This window comes from Schistocerca serialis, chromosome 3 (assembly GCF_023864345.2).
Source record: "Schistocerca serialis cubense isolate TAMUIC-IGC-003099 chromosome 3, iqSchSeri2.2, whole genome shotgun sequence".
NCBI lineage: Eukaryota > Metazoa > Arthropoda > Insecta > Orthoptera > Acrididae > Schistocerca > Schistocerca serialis.
This window is the reverse complement of record NC_064640.1, coordinates 240651237-240675324: the sequence shown is the minus strand read 5'-3', so window position 1 is coordinate 240675324 and position 24088 is coordinate 240651237.

The window sequence follows — 24088 nt, the reverse complement described above, 5'->3', positions numbered from 1 at the left end:
CTCACTTTCTTCTCAATTACTACTCCCCTTTCATGCCCCTCAACCCTTTATAACTGCTGTTTGGTTTCTGTACAACCTTTCGTTCCCTCTATATTACCATTGCTACCTTCAGAGTTTCAAATAGTGTATTCCAGTAAATACTGTGAAAAGCTTTCTCCGAATTTACAAACGCTATGAGTGTAGGTTTGATTTTCCTTGACCTACTGTATGTTCTAGGATAAGTCGTAGGGTCAGTCTTGCCTCACGTGTTCTTACGTTTCTCTGGAATCCTAACTGATTTTCCCTGAGGTGGGCTTCCACTACTTTTTCCATTATTCAATAATTAATTCGCGTTACTATTTTGCAACCATGTCTTATTAAACAGACAGTTTGGTAATATTCACACCTGTCAGCACCCGCTTTCTTTTGACCTGGAATTATTACATTATTCGTAAAGTCTGAGGGTATTTCAGCTATTTTATCCATCCTGTACACCAAGTGGAACAGTTCTGTCATGACTGGCTCTTGCAACGATATCAGTAGTTCTAAGCGCAAGGCGTCAACTCCACAGTTTTGTTTCGGCTTAGATCTTTCAGGATTCTGCCAAATGGTCCTCGCAGTATCGTATCACCTATTTTATCTTCATCTACCTACTCTTGCCATTCTGTAATATTGCCTTAAGCTCAGTTCCCTTGTATTGTCCCTCTAAATGCTCCTTCCACATTTCAACTTTCCCTTCTTTAGTTGGTACTGGTTTTCCGTTCCAGTACTTGATACTCATTACGTTGTTTCTCTTTTCTGCAAAGGTCGCTTTAACTTTCCGGTAGGCGGTATCTATCCTCCCCAATAGCTATATGTGATTCTATATCCTTGTATTTTTCCTCTAGCTAATCTTCCTTAGTCAGTTTTCACTTCCGGTCAGTCTCATGTTTTAGGTGTTTGTATGCCCTTTCGCCTGCGTCTTTTGCTGCATTTTTAAATTATCTCCTTTCATCAATTAAATTCAATGACCCCTGTGATATTCAAGGATTTCTACTAGGACTTCTCTTTTTACCTATTTGACGTCTGCTGCCTTCGGTATTTCGTCTCTCAATGTTACCCATTCGTCTTCTACTGTATTCCATTTCCCTGTTTCAGTTAATCAGTTTATGCTCTCTCTGAAACTGTCAACAACGTCTGGTTCTTTTAAATTTTGCAGGTCATATCTTTTAAATTTCCTACCTTTTTGCAGTTTCGTCAGTTTTAATCTACAGTCCATATCCAATAAAGTGTGGTCCGAGTCTACATCTGCCACTCGAAATGTCTCACAGTCAGAAAGTTGTTTCAGAAATCACTGTCTTACAATTGTGTAATCAGTAACACCTTCCGCTGTCTCAAGGTCTCTTCCACGTATACAACATTCTTTCGTGGTTCTTAAACTACGTGTTAGCGATGATTACATTACGCTTCGTACAAAACTGTAACAGGCGGTTTCCTGTGCCATTCCTTCCTCCCACTTCTTGTTCACATACTCGTATAATTTTTTTCTCTCTCCATTTTTCTACTATCGAACTGCTAATCGGCATATAAACTTGCACTAATGTAGTGGGTGATGGCTTCGTGACTGTCTAGGAAATAATAATGCGTTCACTATGCTGTTCGTAGTAGCTTACCCGCATTCCTATTTTCTGATTGATTATTAAACCTACTCCTGCATTATCTGTATTTGATTTTGTTTCAGTAATACTGTACGCACCTGATCTGACCTGAAGACCTCCTCATCCTGCGACCTAATATAACTAATTCCTAATATACCTAACTTCAACCTATCACTTTCTCTTTTTAAATTTTCTAACATACCTATCCGATTAAGGGATTTAACATTTCACTCTCCGACCCGTAGAACATCAGTTTTGTTTTTCCTGATGACGACGCCCTCCTGAGTAGTTCCGCCCTGAGATCCGAAAGGAGGAAATTTAACCTCCGGAATACTTTACCCGAGAGGATGACATCATCATTTAACCATACAGTAGAGCTACATGCCCTCTGGAAAAATAGCGGCTGTAGATTCCCCTTGCTTTCAGCAAGGTCATGTTTGATGTTACCAGACTAGATTAGTCAATCATCCTCAATGTAGCCCTCGCAACTACCGAAAATGCTGCTGCCCTGCCCATGTTCAGGAAAAACACGTTTGTCTCGCCTCTCAAATGATACCCCTCCGTTGTGGTTGAAACTAAGCCTTTAATTATTTTTATCGTTTAAACACGGACCTACAGAATTTTCCCTGACAAAAACAACTCAGACTTAACCTATTCATTTAGTAACCTCAATAAACAAGCTCAGCGCAGTCTGACTGCTATACAGTGACAACAACATCCAATAATTAACACAAAGAATGGCCCTGTATTGCAAGAAATTGTAACAATAGCCCATTCTTTTTCAGAAGTCACTTACCTCACAGAAAATCTTCGTAACACCAACTACAGGAATTACAGCAAGTAGCAACAACAGCCAGCTAAATAAAAAGATTCTAACTACTATAGACTCTAACTTCTAGGAGACATATGGTTAGCAAAAGAAAGATTTTTTTGAAGAGGAAACAATGTATTTACGAAATTTTAGCTTATTCATGTGACATCCTGACATCCAGTTCTAAAAATTATGTAGTTGTTAATAATTCCACTGCCCAAATATTACCAATCAAACATTCATCATCCTACACTTCCTTGCGTCTCACTTTACAATGCATGTCCTACTAACACAAGGTCTCCACTAAGACAAACATGTCCATACACTTCTTTATCCACTCGCTAACTGCTAGTCCGTCCAATCACAGAATCTCTTGGCGAGGGTGCAGAGCTCTGTCAGCGCTATTAACACAGTCTATAGCGCTGCCAACATACAAACAGGCTTCTTACATGGTTGCACCTACATCACTGCTATGTATATCATTCATCTGTGCAAGCCACACCAACACGGCGAGGTCCATAAGCCTCTGCTTATTTTAGACCAGATTACTTGACTTTTCAATGGCATACCACAACTCTTTCTAAACATAATTGCATCTCGTCTCTGGAGTTCATTGAGGATATATAATCAGTTGGACAGATAAACGGAACAACACTCTGCTTCTTCTGCTCTGCTCAGCTTTTTCCGTTGCCCTCGTTCAGCTTCTGCACAGAGTCTGCATGGTTTTTAACGGAATTGGCCTGAACACTTTAAGACGTGGTCGCATACCCTAGGCGCTTCAGTCTGGAACCGCGAGACCGCTACGGTCGCATGTTCGAATCCTGCCACGGGCATGTATGTGTGTGATGACCTTAGGTCAGTTACGTTTAAGTAGTTCTAAGTTCTAGGGGACTGATGACCTCAGATGTTAAGTCCCATAGTGCTCAGAGCCATTTTTGGATACCCTACCTGTTGCCATTGCGTAACACCCAGCACGCCACGGGAAGTGTGTAGCCCAATTGTCTGCGTGTTTGTGATTCATGTGAAAGTGTGCGAAACTTTTCGAATCATGTAACAGGCGGAACTTAGGTACCATCCAGGTATTCACGTACTGTGATGTTGGAAACCGCCTAAAAACCACATCCACGCTGGTCGCCACACCGACCCTGGTCGTTATTCGATACGTTTCAGGCACATCTCCTCATCTCGAAAGGGGCTCCGTAACACGCCCGACTATGTGGGCAGGTTTAGACTCCACGCCGTTAAAGGTATAATATGTTTTGTCACTTTAAGCGTTAGATGTGCAGACTCAGAAGAGGGCGTGTCCAGGTTGGGAAAAATTTGGCAACTGAAGCGAGGTTTAGCAGCCAAAGAGTTTGTTTAAAGTTAACTTATTATACAGGGTGTCTCATACCTTTTCGGTCAATTTCAAACAGATGATGGCGGGTCCACAACAGATTATATTCAGACAGGGAACCAATGGTCGGAAATGCATTTTTATTGTGAATGGGTGTACACAGCGTACACCACCTAACAACAACGAAGCTCACAGTAATTTGTTCAAAGTGACGACCGCCAGTCTCATCCCATGTATTGCAACGGTGCATGCAGTTCTGCCGCACTCTCGCAACGATCTTGGGTGTCTGTGGGTACACTGGAATAGTCAGAGGATGATGAACAGCATACATCCCTGTCCACCGCACAGATATACTGTACACAACTTAGCTCATAGCATTTGTGTCATGTGAGGACCGCATGAATCGCACCGGCACATTAACCTGTGCCGCACGCACACCACTATTCCTGGTGTCAGCTGTCTATGGCATCAGACACAGTAACGCACCTCACCATGGACTCATTGCAAGCTGTCTGATCTAAAGGATAACTGACACCAGGGATAGTGGTGTACGTACCGGTGCGATTCATGCGGTCATCATATGACACATGTGCCATGAGCTAAGTTGTGTACAGTATGTCTGTTTGGCGGTTGTACTCTGTTTATGACCCTCTGTCTGTTCCAGTGTACAACAGGCACCCTAGATCTTTGCTAGAATGCAGCAGAACAACGTTATCTGTAGCAATACATGCGTTGAGACGGGCAGTTGTCGCTTTGAACAATTACTATGAACTACGCTGTTGTTACGCGGTGCATAACCACTGTCTCAATATAATCAGTTGTAGACCCTCTGCCACTTGCTTCAGTTTGACCCAAAAGTTTTGAGACACCCTGTATTCAGTAGACGGAATACATATGGGTGCTCATAGGCCTATGAGGCCGTCTGACAGTCATGATGGTTAGAGAAAATATTAACTCCGGTGTCGGAACAACGTCCGAGAAAGAAAGAAAGTAAGAAAGAATTCTCGTCATTGATAGATGAAAAACGGACCAAAGCGAGCTTGTAAGCAGATCACAGGAACAAACAGCCATCGCTGAAGCGACGATCCTACTCGGCATATAGGCTACAGCGCATTGTACTTGAACATTACATGAAAATATTAAAACGAAAAATTATAGCTAAACTAAAATGTTTAAATATGAGTTAGACGGGCAAGGCGACCTGCACTTAGAATGAGCTCCACATCCCTTACTTCATCTGCATAAGTCCGTCTCTAATTACGCTCTGCTTGACGGAACGTTAGCCGCTAGGCTCAAGAGCTAATAACTTCTGCGCCTTCTCACAAATCTGCTCTTAAGTTCAGTAAACTGCCTGGAAATAAACCAGCACTGCATGCCACGTTATCTAAAATATGTGTGCATAATCGTTAACTGCCCCACTGTCGACCAGATCCTTTTACGGAGCTACAAACTTTTAATGGCTTCTCTCGATACGGCTACTATCCACATGATGATCCCCTTAGTTCAGCTGATCAGTTCCATGAATCCCGTCCTTCCTCCTGTAACTCTTCATCGTACAGTTTTCCTCGAACCTCTACGTCGTAATATAAACTTCCTCTTCGAAAGTCAAGGACTATGATTGATAGGTTAAGTGCAGCCAGACATAAGTATATTCAGTGACCGACCTGTTTTCAGAAACTATAAAGTCAAGTATTAATTACTAAACTAAACTGAAGCGTTACACTGTTAGTTTGCAACCACCAGCATATTTCTGCTTAATACCTAATTTTCTGTACGTCACGATCACTTTTAAGTAACACGGGGATACGAGTATTTGAATCTCTCATGAGTTTAATTAGCGTTGACAACGAGGTTATTAGGGACGTAACACAGACTTGGGTAGGGCCAGAATGCGGAGGAACATTTCCTTACCGAATGATATATCGTGACATTCGCGCTGACGCGAACCACAAAGAACCTAAAGTAGATGAAAATTGTTCAAATGGCTCTAAGCACTATGGGACTTAACATCTGAGGACATCAGTCCCCTTGACTTAGAATTACTTAAACCTAACTAACCTAAGGACGTCACACACATCCATGCCCGAGGCAGGATTCGAATCTGTGACCGTAGCAGCCACGTACTTCCCTACTGAAGCGCCTAGAACCGCGCGATCACAACGGCCGGCTCTAAAGTAGATGAACAGATTGTGACTGGAACCACGTTTTCTCTAGTTGGAGTCCGTTGCACCACATCCCGTTTAAACTTAGTGATAAGTAATTTATCGTAATCAATACGAAATAATTCCTCAAAACAAGGAAGGAATCTTTTTTTTAAAAAACAAAAGAAAAAACAGGAATCAGCATGCTGCATCGTTTTCATTCAGATGAGTTTCTTGATACTTGGGTAGATACATGTTTACCGAATGTAGTGAAATATTGTTGCTTTTCGGTATTCGTTCAGCAAACTTTTATATAATATCGCTTCTTGTTCTAAATTCATCGTTGTCGTTAATCCCTCATTACATGAGAGAAGATTATTCCCACTGCTTTCCTGCTACTCAATCGGATATCTCTCTCTCTCTTCTCTATGTAGAGAGCGGTAGAATAGGGGAGAGTGTTGTACGTAGAAGATAGTGTACCTAGTAACACATAATGTTTATTGATTGATCGAGTGACTGATTTTTGAATCACATGAATCAATGCGTACTAGAGACCACCGTTAGCAGTTTCGGTCAATTTCTACAGTTTTGTTGTTGTTGGACGGGAGGTTGTGTTTTGTGCAAAATGGCTCTGAGCACTATGGGACTCAACTTCTGAGGTCATTAGTCACCTAGAACTTAGAACTAGTTAAACCTAACTTACCTAAGGACATCACACACATCCATGCCCGAGGCAGGATTCGAACCTGCGACCGTAGCGGTCTCGCGGTTCCAGACTGCAGCGCCTAGAACCGCACGGCTACTTCGGCCGGCCGTTTTGTGCAGCATTTGTAAATATTTCGAGTGCTTCACATTTAAGAGCTGCATGACACAGGACGTTCGGACATTCCTGTTACAAGCTTCGAGAACTTGTAGAGGGGAGTGAGTACATAATATTTTGTAAAGGAACCCATGTCTGGAATCGTACCGTTTCCGTTCTACGACGGATTCAATTCGGATGTTTAACTCATCTACTTCTGCTTGAGGAACTGAGCTAGGCGTGACGGAGTGCATAATATTAGGTAACAATTCGAAAAGAAACATATCGAAACATCCATTTATCACCTAAGCACATATGTTTGTATTAACGCTTAAGTATTACTTGTTTATGTTATTCCAAAACAAAAAAAGAACCCAGCATACTGTATGTACAGAACACTACTGATACATTATAACAGCCGCTCCATGTGATGGCCACCAACGTTGTTGCAGACATTGTACCTACGAAGCATGTTCTGGTACACACTATCCACCCCACCTCGTGCCTCTTCAGTTTCTGGTGCAACGGCCAGAACCTGTGTCAGCAGATGTTCCTCTCTGTACAAGAGTCTCGGAGCAAGGCAGATGTTACGGGACGTCAGGTGACCGTCTGATATAGTGCACGTCATCCTATCTACCCTATGGCATACCAAGACAAGCAACTCTAAGGCTTTTCTCTTTCTCTCAACACACGTGGACGCGTTACACATTTAAACTGAAGCCTTCCTAGAAAGGAAATGGTATGTTTCCGGACATGGGTTCCTATTCAAAATATTATGTACTCACTCCCCTCTACAAATCCTAGGAGTCTGTAACGGGAATTTCCGAACAACCTGTATATTAAGTCTGTTTGGAATATGCTGTTAATTCTCCAATTATAGATTTTTATGGCAATTAGAAATGGGATATTTTTAAAACCAGTTATATAACATGCAAACAGGTAAGCCATAATTCGCCGGTGGTGCACCATCTTGTACCTTGAAGCAGAAGGCGTTTTACCATGGAACATGTGATATTTGTAGATTAACTGAGTTTAGTTATGCCTTAATAATATACCTTTCTTGAAAATTGAAATTCGTGTCAGCTTCTAATTGTTTCAGTACCAAAATGTATTTAATTTGTAACTGGTCTTTGAGAAAACTTCTGCTTAATTCGATTTCACTTATTGATTATAGCGTAACAGATAGACGACTAAATGAAGTACTCACAAGATCTTCTCTACTGAAACATTTTTAAATTTCGGTAGGATATTTGTTCCTAGGTACATGGCCATGTTGTACCTTGGAACATGTTTTCGCATGCGGAAAAATCTTAATTTTCCGGACTAATTTTCGTAATCTCGGAAAAAGACTGCAACACATAAAAAGTGAATTCCATCTTTTGAAAATGTAATAAGAAAATATATTAATCTTCTGTGACATGCCTGGCTTGAAGCGAAAGTCTGAAAAGTGTTCCAAGCTACAATACTCTCTCCTACTTGGTACGTCATACAAAGCTACAAGTGCCTTCATACGGATTGGAGGCGAAGTGCATAGGTAGGACAACGAATGAAATGTATCTCGTCTATTTCTATGTCTCATCTAGAATATAGCGACCAAAGCACTCGTAGGATTTTTTTATTTTCTTCCGGCCTTATTGGCACCACACCATACTTTCTCCTTCTTTCCTGTTCTGTGACCCACTAACTGGTAATAGAAACCGTTACTACTATTCTGTTATCAGCCACGAGAGTTGTACAGATATATCAGCGTCGAAAACCTTGTGCTCCGGAAAAGAATCTATGTTATTTATGTAGTACCAACAGTAGGATGAAATGTTACGCATTTAAGCAAAAAAAAAAAAACCCTCATGGAATTCCCTTTGAAACGAACGTGCAACTATCGTATAGACGACAAGAGTAGTCTCTGAAATGATATCAGTCGTCACTATAGCAACGACTCAGGAGGGCGCCCCACGGCCTCTCAGAGGAATACAGTATCCCCGCACTTGCCTCCGAACGTCACGTCTCGTTGGACTTCAACTTTCACTGTAAAACGGATAAACAAAGTCTGTCCAACAAGCAATCAACAGAAGGAAAGAAGCTGACTCACCGTCTGCAATTAGCCGTAGTGACAGCTCCACAAGCTACTGATACAAGCCGTTGCACATGAGTGCATTCCGAATGTTTCTCCCGAGGATTGTTTTCGGAACCTCTGTGATCGGAGGCGAGTGCTGGCGTTTGCGTAGCATTTGCCACGGTTCCTATCAATCCCATGGTAAGACATGCCGACAAAACCAACGTCCGGTTGCCTCCCAGTTCATTGTCAGGACGAGTAAATTGCTTCGCAGATAACTACTGTTGGGTTGGTGCCCGTACGAACCACCGGAAAACTTCACCGAAACAGATGTATCATTACCCATCAGCTGTTTATCAGCCTTCGTTGTTCGGCATCGTCGCAGTTCTACCTTTCTCTGTTCATACACAGTGACGAAAACAAAGCATTACAGTATGGAGCATCATTCAACTATTAAATTTCATGGAGATGTTCATCACATTCCAAGTAATACATGATTAAACACTAATTCCATTAGAAACTGCCGTCCACGATCAACATCAGTATGAGGTGTGACTCCACGGGCTCGTATGCACTCTTCTTGTCATATCCAATGGCTCCCCACACTACGATATCAGAAGTTGAAAAGGTACAGGATTCGAGAATCACTGCTGCCTGTGGTCTTCCACCAGCATATCTACTGACACACTGGCATCGATATGACCACCACAAACAGAAGTGAGACACTCGATGTCTCACTCGCTTCTGCCTCGACACCATGTATCTCACTGTTGTTTGTGGTGCAGTGTCAGCAGTAACCGACGCATGACAACTCAAGATCTCAACCCAGCTTCCAGTAATCTGTTCCCGACAATTCGAGGTGACACAGTACCAGTTGTTGTCACTTAGCTACTCGTCCGAGCCAGTCGAATAAACCCACGATCTTCTCGTGATGTATTCATTCTATTCATCTTGCCAAACTGTTGTCTTGAGTCCATTTCCTCACAATTCATTATGCAGTCATTGCACTAAAGCAAATTGTCTGTACAATATGTCGATATGATGCTCCCATGTCCATCACGGCAACGATTTAACCTTCTTCAGTATCCGAAAGATAGTTTTGAGCCGTAGGTGCATTTCTTCTGAACATGCTACGTTGCGATCTCCTCCTTAGTTCCAGGGTCGCTAGGCACATCCACTAATGATCATACATATACACTATTCTTCATCTGTAGCAATTCTTTTCGTCTGTACCGAAAATATCGGACGTATCGTATGAGGATAAAATTTCAATCAACTTTTCCCACAGGCACGCCAATACTGGAGTACCAGTTTGGTACTGTTCAGTCAACTTGTCCATAGTGTAATATTTTCCATTTCAGTCGCTGTATGGTTACCACCAGGTCAAAGTCGTGTGTTGATAGACTGCACAATGTTCCTCTTCTTTCACAGATACTTCAGATATTAGATAAATATGTCAAGATGTTGAAGCAATATTTAAAATATGGGATATTAAACACAGGGGTGAGCATTTTTCTTTACTTTTTGCGGATCAACATATTGATGCTGTTTTGTTCTCATTGGAAGTAACCGTTTATTTTCTTTAAGGTGGTCAACAGCTTATGGAAAAAGCAGTTGAGTGATACCACGTTTACCAGTCTTGGAATCTTTGAATTGGTTGTAGTCTCTCTCTTCGGCGATATGGTAATAGTAAGACCGGCGACCACTGACAGAGCCTAGTTGCACTTCCTCTGTAGGTTGTGACGCAAGCATCGAATGTTCATGTGTGACATATACCACAAGTGAAAATAAAATTAGTACGACACTTCTCGAAACGTCACGTTATCTTAACACTGCCACCTGGTTGGAAACACAAGAGCTTTTCAAAATCACATGATTAGTCGCAAACAGCCGTGTGTCGTAATTGTTCATCCTCATATTTAGCAAATTTTCTGATAGTTCTTACGAAGCATTTGACTAAGAACAATAAGAAGCATTATCACATTGTATTCCTCTTATCGAGAGGTATCGACCGCCATGAAAAAGTAGACCACATTTAGAGGAAAAGATTTCTCCAATTTTTCGGTTAATAAAATAAGTATTCATGTGAAACATAAGGCAAACTACCTCACGCTTTGCTCACAACCGCTTCCCGAAAATCCTGCTTCACTATCTTGAAACTTTTATGAAATAGAAGAGGTAGTAACGCTCCGTGGTAAGCGTGTATAACTTTCTCAAAACAAGAATTATTTATTTTTTTAAAAAAATCGGCACATCTATGACTGTCATAGTTTCGGTCACTGACAGTTCTTCGTATTTAATGCACGGGCGTACTGAAAGGTGGAAAGAACAAAAGCAAACAGTGGCTACCTCATTTCTTGTAGAACAGATTACCAAGCTAACGTGTACATTAATCTGTTTAAAGAAAGGCTGAGCCAGACACAGCTTACCACGGTTCCTTTTTCTCCACTGACTTACCTTAAGCGAAAGTACTTTGAGACTTTCCTTCCTTTCATCCGTTTTTCAAGAAACGGAGTTATAGCTTTGCTTTCTGACGACGTATGTTACTTCTCTGTCGAGTTGGTGTATAAAGTGCCTGGTAGCCGCTCTCTAGCTGTGTATCATAAATTCAAATGAAATCACCGATAAGGCTCGTCCAGTGGTTAATAAACTGAATTTACGATAGAGACAGAGGAGAACCAAATACTCTCCGTACTCTGCGGTTTCCCTACGTAACTTCGGGCCTGGATGGCCCCTCCAAACCGATCACAACTGAGTACAAGCTAGGTATTTACCCGTATGAATCCGTGGTATGTTTCCAACAACCTCGATATCGATAAGGCGTAGTTGTAGCTCGATTGATGCACTCCATTTAATGAAACTGTTGGTCGTATATGAGTCTGTAAGGAATATGTGTATGAAACAACATGTCTGTTATCGAGCTATAGACAGAAGATTCTACGCATGGGATAGAAACGGAATCCTTTTGTTTCTGTATGAGACTTCATTATGGTACGAGGAGTACTGAAAAGTAATGCCTCAGAATTTTTTATATGAAAACTATTTAAAATTCTTTTAATAAAACAATCTTTATCAACGTTCTACACCTTCATTCATCATGTTTACATATTTGTAGTCCTCTGCCCCTGGATAGCTCCTAATTGTAGCGTCTAAGATAGTTGTGTGAAACTTCGTTACTGAGGCGTGGCGCCCTATACCGCTCCTGTCTGGAGCCTGTGCGTCGGGAGAATGACTCATGCGTGCACAGTGACAGAAGGTCTGAAGCGGGTTCAGTCGAGTATGTAGTTCTAGTTTTCATCGGCTAGAGGACAGTAACGGACAGAGACATTCAAGAAACAGTTCAAGAGAATGTTTTTGTGAATTGTTCTGCTTATTTCTTGAAGGCTTTATTGTTTATTTATGTTTGTATAGTTTTGTATATGCTTTTAGTAACGTGAATGATGCGTGAATATGGTATAAAGTAAATATGTAGATTCTTGTCCTACTGACGAACGTTATACGACGGGGAATTTTGAATCATAATGTGTTAAGTAAGTTTTAAAGGAAAGCTAATTCGAGTGCAAATGACAATAGTTAATAACGTAAAGTATAAACAAAACATCAGAGTGTTAAATATTTATTTCGGGAAAAAATACAATTCGAAAGTGTGTTATTTGTTGATTGGCTAGTCATGAAATGCGCGGACTAACGTGGGAGAATAATTTTTGCTATTGGCCTTAAACAAAACTGACCAATCAGAACGGAGTATTCTTCACGCGTCTTTTCTCTTGGAGATATAGAACGCTTACAGCAGTCTAAGTGGTCGGAGCCCAGCCTTTCAATGGTACGGTCGTGTTTAGTATGAGCTCCGAAGGAAGTTATAATTTGTCGGTTTTAGTTGTGTTACATGTTTCAAAAGTGTTTTAAAGTGAAGCCTATTTATTCCGGCGTGTTTTTTTTAGAAAGCACGGATTTTTTAAGTAATATTGTGTATGAGAAAAGACAGTAATTCAGCGTCACATATTGAGCAGATCGGTGATTAAAAACTTGAGTGCATTGGGTACCGGTAAACTTAATAGTATGGCGAGCATTTTCGTTTAGAACAAACCGTGCTTAGTGACTGTTCCGATTTCGGGAAATACATTACCATGAACTTGGTAACGTGAATAAAAGGTTTTGTGCAGGACTGTTAAGATTAGCACGGGTTTGGCAGTGAAGTTGTACATTATCAAGGTTCAGAATATACCGAAGTTTTGCCAGTATTTCCACCTTTCATTCAAAATTAAGACCTTTTACCGATTCTTGGAAAAGATACGTTGTATGCAACCTGGTGCGAGTTGCAGTACGGTAGGTTTCTGGTCTGCTTTCCTACCGGCGATCTGCTGCAATGACTTCACAGGTAGGTGCAAGGTAATGGACGAAAGGAACCGCGCCGCCGCACTACGTCAGTCAGATAAAAAAAAGTGTACTGTAATCGAGTTTTGGATTCTAACAGTTCGACCACGCATGTATCATCCTCTCCTTCAGCATGACAATACCAGATCACACATGTGGGCTGTGACGTCTGCAACAATCCGACGCCTTGGGATCACCGTCGCCGATCATCTTCCATACAGTTACAACTTGGCCCCATCATTTTCATCTGTTTCCAAAAGGTAAAGAATACTTTTATAGCGATGGATCGGTGCAAGCAGAGGTGAGGTTGTGACTCTGTGAACAAAGTCAACCGTTCTATCAAGAAAGTGGTTCTCCGTTGGGGGAAATGTGTTTATCGCTAGGATGGCTATGCTGAGAAATAAGTATCTAGACTTGATGAATAAATATGTAGAATGTAAATCAAGTTTGTTTTATTTAAAAAAGCTTTAAGAGTTTTCACATAAAAATTTGGAGCATTCCTTTTCAGCACGCCCTCGTATGATTATCACTATCGTCGTTAGTCATATCTGGGCCCTACTGCGTCACGCGATGTACGACATGGGGTATGTTCAGAGTTTTGCTTTAGCTTTCCTTTGTGTCCATATTACTTTCTTTCTCTTCGAATGGGCTCTTTTCTGCTCGTCCCACCCCTTAGGTTTTTCTGCCAGACCAACTATCCAGTCGTGAATTATCTGCCCAAATATTCTCCTGTCTCGTACATGAAGTTGTGTTATTCCTGCTTATTTCAAGCCATTTTTACTGTACTGATTAATTTTATTGTTTAAATTTTCGGTTTATTACGAGTTTTCTAGAATTCCACCACATGTTTAGTTTATCTGATTGTTTCAATTATTTTAATATGGCCATAGAATTTCAGCCTGCGTTTTCTCATTTACGTGTAGATACATTTTTCAAATTATTTATTTGCTCTTAGTTTGTACGTTCCTTCTTCAGTATAATTTGAACCTAAAATTTTCCTGATCGCATTTCTTTCTCTGTGTTAGATTCCTTCAGTGCCTCTCATTTTGTCTCTGTCCTATTGTTTGATGACTTTGTTGAAGTATCTCAGTTTGATGAATTTTGAAGATGTGTCTTTCCTTACAAGTGTCTATCGTAAGCCAGAAACCTATTTCCATTTTGTGACAACGAAGTCTGTAACCAGTCTTTCCTAGGCGGTCTCTTGAATGGTTTCGTGTAAATATTTGAACCTCTACCGACTTTCCCATACTTTGTTCTTAAGAACTCGGGTATCAGGTTTTTCTTGGATATGTATTTTGTTTCTTCAAACGATATTTGGAGCCCTGCTCTTTCTGTCCTTTCTACGTCTACATTCACACTTCGCAAACCACTGTGAAGTGCATGGCAGCGCTTACGTCTCACTGCACCAGTTATTAGGGCTTTTTCCCGTTCCATTCACGTATGTAGCACAAAATTTTGGTCTCCACAGCGAACTAAACTTATGGTAGCCTAGGATAATGCTAAAGTACATTTTCCTTGAAATCTGAGGCGTATCTTCAGAAAGTTCAGAAATTATGAAAGTACGATTCCCTCGCACAAGTTCGTCAACATGTTGTACACATTCGTCAGTCACACCTGAATGACTTCTTCGAGCACATTCAACACGTACAGTTATGCGATCATACTTGAATTTTCAGCACCACTCCCTTACAGCACCATCGCTCATAACTCCATCCTCATACACATGACACCGTAGATGATGAATCTAGGTGCCATTGATTCCTTCTAATTGCAGGAAACCAAGGACAGAACGCACCTCACAACTGACGGGAGACGCAGCAAAACCGCCGGCCGCTGTGGCAGAGCGGTTCTAGGCACTTCAGTCCGGAACCGCACTGCTGTTACGGTCGCAGGTCAGCTGTTAAGTCCCATAGTGCTTAGAGCCATTTGAGCATCAAAACAGTCCGTTTAATCCTTTTTTGATTACAAACTGAAGAACGAAACAGAGCTGACAGACACAGTGTGACCGTTATGGCCTGCTTTTCCAACCACACAAGCCCCATGAAAATACGTGTACTTGCTTGTTTTCAATGACTAATAGGAGGTCAGCCTGTGAATAGCCTTTACATAAATGGACATTTCCATTTCTAGTGTACCTTCACAGGTTCAATAGGAAAGATAATATCTGTAAGTATGGTCATACAAAAACCCCTGAACGTATCATCTTCAACTGTGGCTCCTATAAGGAATTAGGGAGCCAATCGAAACTAAGCAACCACTATATGAGACTTTCAAGAAAATTGTAATGATAAACGATGATACGCAATGTCGCTAATCACTTCCTGGCATGAAAAACACAAATTTGCCAGAGTACAACAATAGAAAATGAGCGTGTGCGGTCATTGTCACCAGACAGATTTCACAGAACCACATCAGCTTCACTCCAGAACACGCTGTTCCACTTTGCGACGGTGACTAGGAAGTGCTCGTTGGAGGGAAGTTCATAACACATGAATTGTAACACAGTGTTGCAAAGAGCAAAGTCTAGCCCTGTTGTTTAGAGACAAGTGTAAAGGTTCACGTACTTTTAAATCTTATCAGTCTAGCACCCATTCCTTTTTTAAACTATTTTTAGCCAATACATACTCATATATTTTCTCAGCTAACATTGGAACCGATACACAGCATTTTTTTAACATTACACAATCATTATTGCTAATAACATTCTGTTATTATTATTATTAGTAGTAGTAGTGGTAGTAGTAGTAGTATAGTAGTATTATTTGTTCCAGTACTCTGAGACACAACTTTGTAATTAATTACAACAGTAGCAACTTCAAAAAATGTTGAAACCTGTTATAGAAACAGAAAGAGTAGGTCCAAAGTAGTAATAAATAATTAAATAAAATAAAGTCCAGTAACATATAAAAGAAGTTATGAGGAATTTGGAAAGTGTGAGAGAGGTAATCCATGAGACGGTCCGTGGGTGATATTTAGATAGCTTAGTCAGTGACAACATTTACCGGGTAGTAAAAGTCCGGTTTCCAGTTGTGGTTCACCACTCGCTTCTAACCTGTCAAGATGTTTCAAAGCAGCACACATTTCACTGGTGAGTGACATATTCGTCCTGGAGAAAAGTAGTTTTTCTTAGATACTTCACAATGCTCATATGACACCGGTAGTTTCTTAATTAAATGATTCTGTGATGTCGTGGATTATTTATTAGAAATATCACCACCCATTAAATCACAATGAAGACTGAAAACGTTACCAACAAAAATGAGGGATGCGTTTACATAAAACATTGCGACTTCCTGAGCATTCATCGCCGAACTGTTCCTTCAGTATCCTCTGTACTCTGCCCACTTTAGTTCTTCTCGAACCTTGCTCAGTCTTGTCCTTTTTAGTCCATGCCACACGTTCATTTCTCATCATCGGTGTGTGGCATCATTTATTTACTGAACGTGAAAACTTTTTTTCTGGCAACAATTTGGTCCTGTACCATTTTATGAAGGCATGTTACTTAAAAATATACTCAGAGACTAGGGTTTCGTTGATGTTACTAGCAATAACTCACGTCGCTTGTCTCTGTATCTATTTCACGGCTGCAACGAAGGCAGGAAGAGAAACTATCCCTAGTTGTCTCAGTAATCTTTTTCTGTTCCAAATCCCTCTGAGGTACCTACCGCCGCTTACATATGACTGGTAGACACTGGGTGCAAGATAGCCGGTCTGTTAATTGTATTGTTATTCGCGACGAATTTCTGCAGCACAGACCAAAATACCATTGTTACCACGTCCTTCTACCGCCACCGGAGCTGAGTGTCCAGTGTGGTTGACTGCCATGCGGGGGACCCAAATTCGAAACCCAAAATTGTCAGGGATTTTTCGTTGCTGGGAGAATTGGTATGGAGTGTACTCAGCCTCGTGAGGCCAGCTGAGGATCTACTCGACCGATTAGCAGCGTTTCCAAGGTCAAGAACACAACAACGACCGGGAGAGCGGTGTGCTGACCACATGACCCTCCATACTGTATACGATGACGCCATTGGCAGAGGATGACTCGGCGGTCAGTCGAGATCGACTGGCCCGTCTGACATGGGACTTAACTTTACTTTTACCATTCCTGTACACTTTCCATCAGTATTCTTAAAGGATCACATTAATAGTTAGTATCATTTTCTTTCGTAGCTATTTTTAAGTACACTGAAGCGCCAAAGAAATTGGTGTAGACACGCGTATTCAAATACAGAGGTATGTAAACAGTCAGAATACAGTGCTGCGATAAACAACGCCTACAAAAGACAAAAAGTGTCTGGCGCAGTTGTTAGATCGGTTACTGCTGCTGCAATGGCAGGTTATCAAGATTTACGCGAGTTTTAACGAGATGTTATAGTCAGCGCATGAGTGATGGGACACAGCATCTCCGAGGTAGCGATGAAGTTGGGAATTTCCCGTGCGACCACTTCATGAGTGTACCGTGAATATGAGGAATTCGATAAAACATCAAATCTCCGACATCGCTGCGGCCGGAAAAAGAGCTTGCAAGTACGGGACCAAAGACGACTAAAGAGAATCGTTCACCGTAACAAAAGTGCAACTCTTCTGCAAATTGCTGCATGTTTCAATTTTAGGCCATTAACAATAATTTGGTCCTGTACCCTTGATGAGTGCACGACACAAAGCTTTACGCCTCGCCGAGGCCCGTCAACACCGACATTGGACTGTTGATGACTGGAAACATGATGCCTGGTCGGACGAGTCTCGTTTCAAATTGTATCGAGTGGATGGACGTATACGGGTATGGAGATAACCTCATTAATCCATAGACCCTGAATGTCAGCAGGGGACTGTTCATGCTAGTGGAGGCTCTGTAATGGTATGGGGCATGTGCAGTTGCATTGATATGGGACACCTGATAGTCTAGATACGTCTCTGACAGGTGACACGTACGTAAGTATCCTGTCTGATCACCTGCACCCATTCATGTCCGTTGTGCATTCCGACGGACTTACGCAACTCCAGCATACAATGCGACACCCCACACGCGCAAAATTGCTACAAAGTGGCTCCAGGAGCACTCTCTGAGTTTAAATACTTCCGCTGGCCACCATACACCCCAGACATGAACATTATTGGGCATATTTGTTTATTTATTTATTTACTCGTCTAGCTCCGTAGGGCCAAACTGAGGAGCAGATCTCCAAGGTGATGGAACGTGTCAGTACATGAAATTACAAAATAAAAGTAATAATAGATAAAATAAAATGTTTATGAACCCAAAAAAGTCACGCCATAAGTTTAAGTAAACGCAATCGACAATACAACATAAGAATCAGCTTATTTTTTCAAGGAACTCCTCAACAGAATAGAAGGAGTTGCACATGAGGAAACTCTTCAGTTTCGATTAGAAAGTGCGTGGATTACTGCAAAGATTTTTTAATTCTTGTGGTAGCTTATTGAAAATGGATTAGTATATATACCGAGAGGGCAATGTCAAAATACCCAGACTAGTGAATGGGGGTCGACAAGAGGTTCTCAAACTTACACCACTTATTGCCCGAACTGCCCGTTTCTGAACCAAAAATATCCTTTCAGAATGGGAATTGTTACTCCAAACTATAATACCATACTAAATAAGCAAATGAAAATAAGCAAGGCAGACTAATTTTCGTGTCAAATGATAACTTATTTCAGATACGATTCGAATAGTAAACATGGCAGCTTGAAGTCTTTGAACAAGATCCTGGACGTCGGCTTTCCACGACAGTTAACTATCTATGTGAACACCTAGAAATTTGAAGGGTTCAGTTTCACTAATCATATGCCCATTTTGTCAAATTAAAACGTCGGGTTTTGTTGAATTGCGTGTTATAAACTGTAAAAACTGTGTCTTACTGTGGTTTAGTGTTAGTTTATTTTCTACAAACCATGAACTCATGTCATGAACTGCGCTATTTGAAATAGGACCAGTGTTGCACACAACATCCTTTACTCCCAATTTAGTGCTACAAGCAAACAGAAATATTTTAGAATGACCTGTAATACTAGAGAGCATATCACTCAGACCCCACATCACAGCCATTCTCAACACTGTGAATAATAACCTTTTGCTGTCTGTTGTTAAAGAGGTGAACCAATTGTGAGCTACTCCCCATATTCCATAGTGTTCCAACTTCTGGAGCAATATTTTGTGATCAACACAATCAAACGCCTTAATTCAATCAAAAAATATGCATAGCGCTTGAAACCTTTTGTTTAATTCATTCAGTACCTTGCAGAGAAAATGGAATATAGCATTTTCAGTTGTTAAACGACTTCTAGAGCCGAACTGTACATTTGATGGCAAATTATGTGATATAAAATAATCAATTATCCTTACATACACAGCCTTTACAACAACTTTAGCAAACATTTATGTCATAGAAATAGGCCTAAAATTGTCTGCATTATCCCTTTCTCCTGTTTTATAAAGCGGCTTTACAAATGAGTACTTTAATCGTTCAGGAAACTGACCATTTCTGGGATGCCTTGCAATGTGCTGATCAGAAGAGATCTCCAGCCCCTCGTAGTCTTAGGATTTATGAATAGCCATGTAGGATTCATGTTGTCAGTTCCCTCCAGCAGTACTTCAGACATTAGCCGAGTCCATGCCACGTCATGTTGCGACACTTCTGCGTGCTCGCGGGGGCTCTACACGATATTAGGCAGGTGTACCAGTATCTCTGACTCTTCAGTGTACATTGAAGTTACCTTCTTTGCAGTATGCTGCTATGATCTCTCTTCCAGTTCTTATGAAAAAAGCCTGTACATCCAGAGGTTTCCGATAGCAATATCGCTGAACAATGTTGAAACTCTTATAGGACGTAATCAATTTTCTTCGTTCGAACGTAATTTCAAACATGTCCTACCCACTAACTTGAAACAAATAGGCACCGTATTGAGTGCCATGCTGAATACATTATATTTATCTTATTCAAGGTAGTTCGGAGTATTCTGCTTAGACGGGAAACGTCAGTCCATGCATCACACTGCGAAAGGTTATGAATGTAATTCATCTACCAGTCTGAACGTGTTTTTGTTCGGTAGAATATAACTTGTCCTCGCTCAGAAATACCTCTGTAGATTTATTTACAGTCTGTTACGCAAATGCAGAGGGTGTACAACCTTTGCGATTTTCTGGAACTTCCTCTGCAGGCACTGCATTTCGCTGCACTGGCCAGTATCCTGCCTTGTCTATTATATCGTGAATACTAACGGGCCAATAAAGCAACACAGCGGGATGTCCGACGCTATCTTCCCGCAGGATGAATATTCAGGCTGTGCGCGTTCTGTTTCTCAGCAGGGATGCGTGGGTGCGTGCTGAGCAGGGAAGCGATCCCTCACGTATATCACCTGGCATTACATCATTGGAACGTATGCTAGAAATACTACCGGCCACCTCATACCATCTTACATGACATAAGCAGTAATCTTTTTCATAACTAGATCTCCACCGTGCGTCTTGTGTCTCAGATTTTACCATCAGCATCTTGAATATTTGCTCAGTGGGCACTACACACCGCCATTGCAGCTTCGTCAGCACATGTATAGCCTAATGAAGTCTTACAGGAAGAAATGAGCTCTGTACAAATTCCACACTGGTCAAATCGTAGCACCTCTGGTGGCATTAACATATCGCAATGATGAGACGCCGGAATTATACAAAATGTTTAAAAAGAAGTGTAGTATATTGCTACAAGAGGTAGTATCAGTCAAAACTAGACGAAAGTTCCTTTAATTACACATCCGGACACCAATACCTGTTGATGTGTGGACCGTTTTGCTTGTGACGACCAACGTGCAGTATTTACAGCTGAGGCAGGATTCACATGAGATGGCACAGTAAATTACCCCAATACACACGTGTGACAGATGTAAACCATCGATCAGTCATGGAGATCAGGCATCAAGATCGCTTCAGCATCAGTGTATTGTAAGTAGGCTGTTTAGGTTTTTATATTGGTAACGCCACGTAGCGCTCTATATGAAAATCACTGGCTGTGCTGTGTGCAGTCTGTGGCTGGTTTGCATTGTTGTTGGCTATTGTAGTGTTGGGCAGTTGGATGTGAACAGCGTGTAGCGTTGTGCAGTTGGAGGTGAGCCGCCAGCAGTGGTGGATGTGGGGAGAGAGATGGCGGAGTTTTGAGAGCGGATGATCTGGACGTGTGTCCATCAGAGAGAGTAAATTTGTAAGACTGGATGTCATGAACTGATATATATATTATGACTTTTGAACATTATTAAGGTAAATACATTGTTTGTTCTTTATCAAAATCTTTCATTTGCTAATTATGCCTATCAGTAGTTAGTGCCTTCAGTAGTTAGAATCTTTTATTTAGCTGGCAGTAGTGGCGCTCGCTGTAATGCAGTAGTTTGAGTAACGAAGATTTTTGTGAGGCAAGTGAGTCATGAAAGGTATAGGTTATTGTTAGTCAGGGCCATTCTTTTGTAGGGATATTTGAAAGTCAGATTGCGTTGCGCTAAAAATATTGTGTGTCAGTTTAGTGTTGTTCAGAATAAGTAAAGAGAGTAATGTCTGAGTACGTTCAGTTTTGCTCAGCTGTTTGAAAAGCAAATAATGTAAGAGGTTTATCAACACAGTCATTCATTAATTTTTCTAAGGGGACGTTTCAGTACGAGCAGAAATAGTCGGTGACAGATTCCTAGAACGATACGCTTTAGCAAATAGGAAGACAGGTGCTTTGAACCACCGATGTCTGCTCGATGTATCACCAGCACTACTGGAGAACGTTATTCTTGTAGAAAGACAACGACAGTGGTTTATGCACGATGGGGCACAACTCTATTTTCTAAGGAAAGTGCGACAGAACGTCACTGTAACCTTTAAGGGCGATGGAGGTCCGGTAGCATGACCTCCCCGTTCACAGGACCTGAATCAGTTGGATTTCTGGCTATGTGGAGATTTTAAGATATTGGTGTCCGCCCAGGCCTTCGAAAACATGCAGACGTTGCAGGTGCCTGTGATCATCGCATGCGGCGCAGTCCGAGTGTACCAGTTGTATATGAAAGAGAACATGATTCACTGGAAAGAAGGGTAGAAGGACGACGCATGGTAGCCATATGCAGCACCGCCTATTGTGTCAACTTCACGTACCAGACAGATGGGAATGAACGCCCAGATTGGTCCACAACTCAGTAGTTATTTGTTTGTGGATATATCATTATGGGAACTTTTCTTACACTTTTGACCAGTACTACCTACTTAGGAGTGTGTGTCTTTTTTTAGAAAAACCCTGTATTCACACTGTTTCGAGATCCCGGTCCATTTATTTGCAGTTAAACTTATTAATAAGTACGTAGTTGTTCAGTTGTGTTCCAGTTTTTGGATTGGAAAACTGGAATACATTCCATTTCGACATAGTGGACAAATAACATTGATGTCTCTAGGTGGTTCGAATGAAGTCATTCATATCATACAAATATAGCATTTCATTGGCTCTCCAGTTTCTTCCTCTCAATCTCAGTTGAAAACAATTTACCAATCTTCAGATTTCATTTTTTTATGCACAGTACCTTGTATCCTGTTCTTTCATGTGATAACTCCTACAACTACTTCAGCTAGTAACTGAATTCTTTAATTACGCTTTTAATTTTGGGAACAATAGCCATTTTCCGTATCTGTTTTATACCTCTTGCAATAATATAACACGTAAGATAAAGTGATATTAAAAAGCTGTAACAGTCACACTTTCTTTATTAAAACAACTTATCTGGTCATATCTGGTTGCAGGACTGAGCCTATATTCAGGTGGCAGCACATTTTTCCTTTTATCCGTACGTTAAGTTAATGACATTATCAGAACATTCGTTGTACATCAATGAAATATTTTTCAATTAATTGTTCACTGTCGAATATCACATTAGGCTACATATTTTAAAATAAAATTTATCAGAGAAAAATCTTGAATTTCCTTATGACCACTCTATACTATTTTTTACAGTTTCACTTTTTTTTATTTTGATGCTGTTTTGCTTAGAGGTCATTTTAGTCAGTTTTGCGAGATTAAATAACCTCGTTAAAGGGCTGAATGTATAAATAATGTCTAAATGTCACAGTCAACCTCCAAGAAACAGTGTAGTACCTACTTTAGGATATTCATGTGCAGCTTGTAAACTTGTCATTCACCATCGCATGGAGTCCCAGACGTCCATTACTGCGTGCATGCCTTAAATGAGCAATGTAGGTGCGAATTTATGGTTAGACAGTAATCCAGAAAAGTTCGATGTGGATGAATTCTAGCCATCTAGGCGGAAAGTCAACAGAAAAAATTCAAAGCCCTTTCCAAACGACGGCCGGAGTGGTCGAGCGGTTGTAGGCGCTACAGTCTGGAACCGCGCGACCGCTACGGTCGCAGGTTCGAATCCTGCCTCGGGCATGGATGTGTGTGATGTCCTTAGGTTAGTTAGGTTTAAGTAGTTCTAAGTTCTAGGGGCCTGATGACCTTAGAAGTTAAGTGCCATAGTGCTCAGAGCCATTTGAACCAATCTTTCCATACCAGCAAACAACGACATTACCCCGGTGACATGCTGCACTGATATGAATGATTATTACCCCAGTGAGCGATGCATCGTGTCCATGATAGGGGAGCACATAACCACTTTGCATGTGGCACTGTATAACAGGCACAGATGTACCAGAGAATGTACACTACTAATACGAATACACCACAAAACATGACGTCGCCAGTACGTTACACTGGCGTCAACTCGAGTGGTGTGCTCACTTTCAAGAGAATAGGGTTTCAGTGCTTATTCATAGAACTTCACATCCACATGTGTAACTGTTGTGCACGTAGAACCAAGCTTCAAAAATGACTTGTGCACAGTGACAAGGGGATCAGCCTTGTATATGAGGCCTGCAGGCTTCACGACATCACATACTGAGCAAATGAGGATTTCCCAGGACGGCACACTGC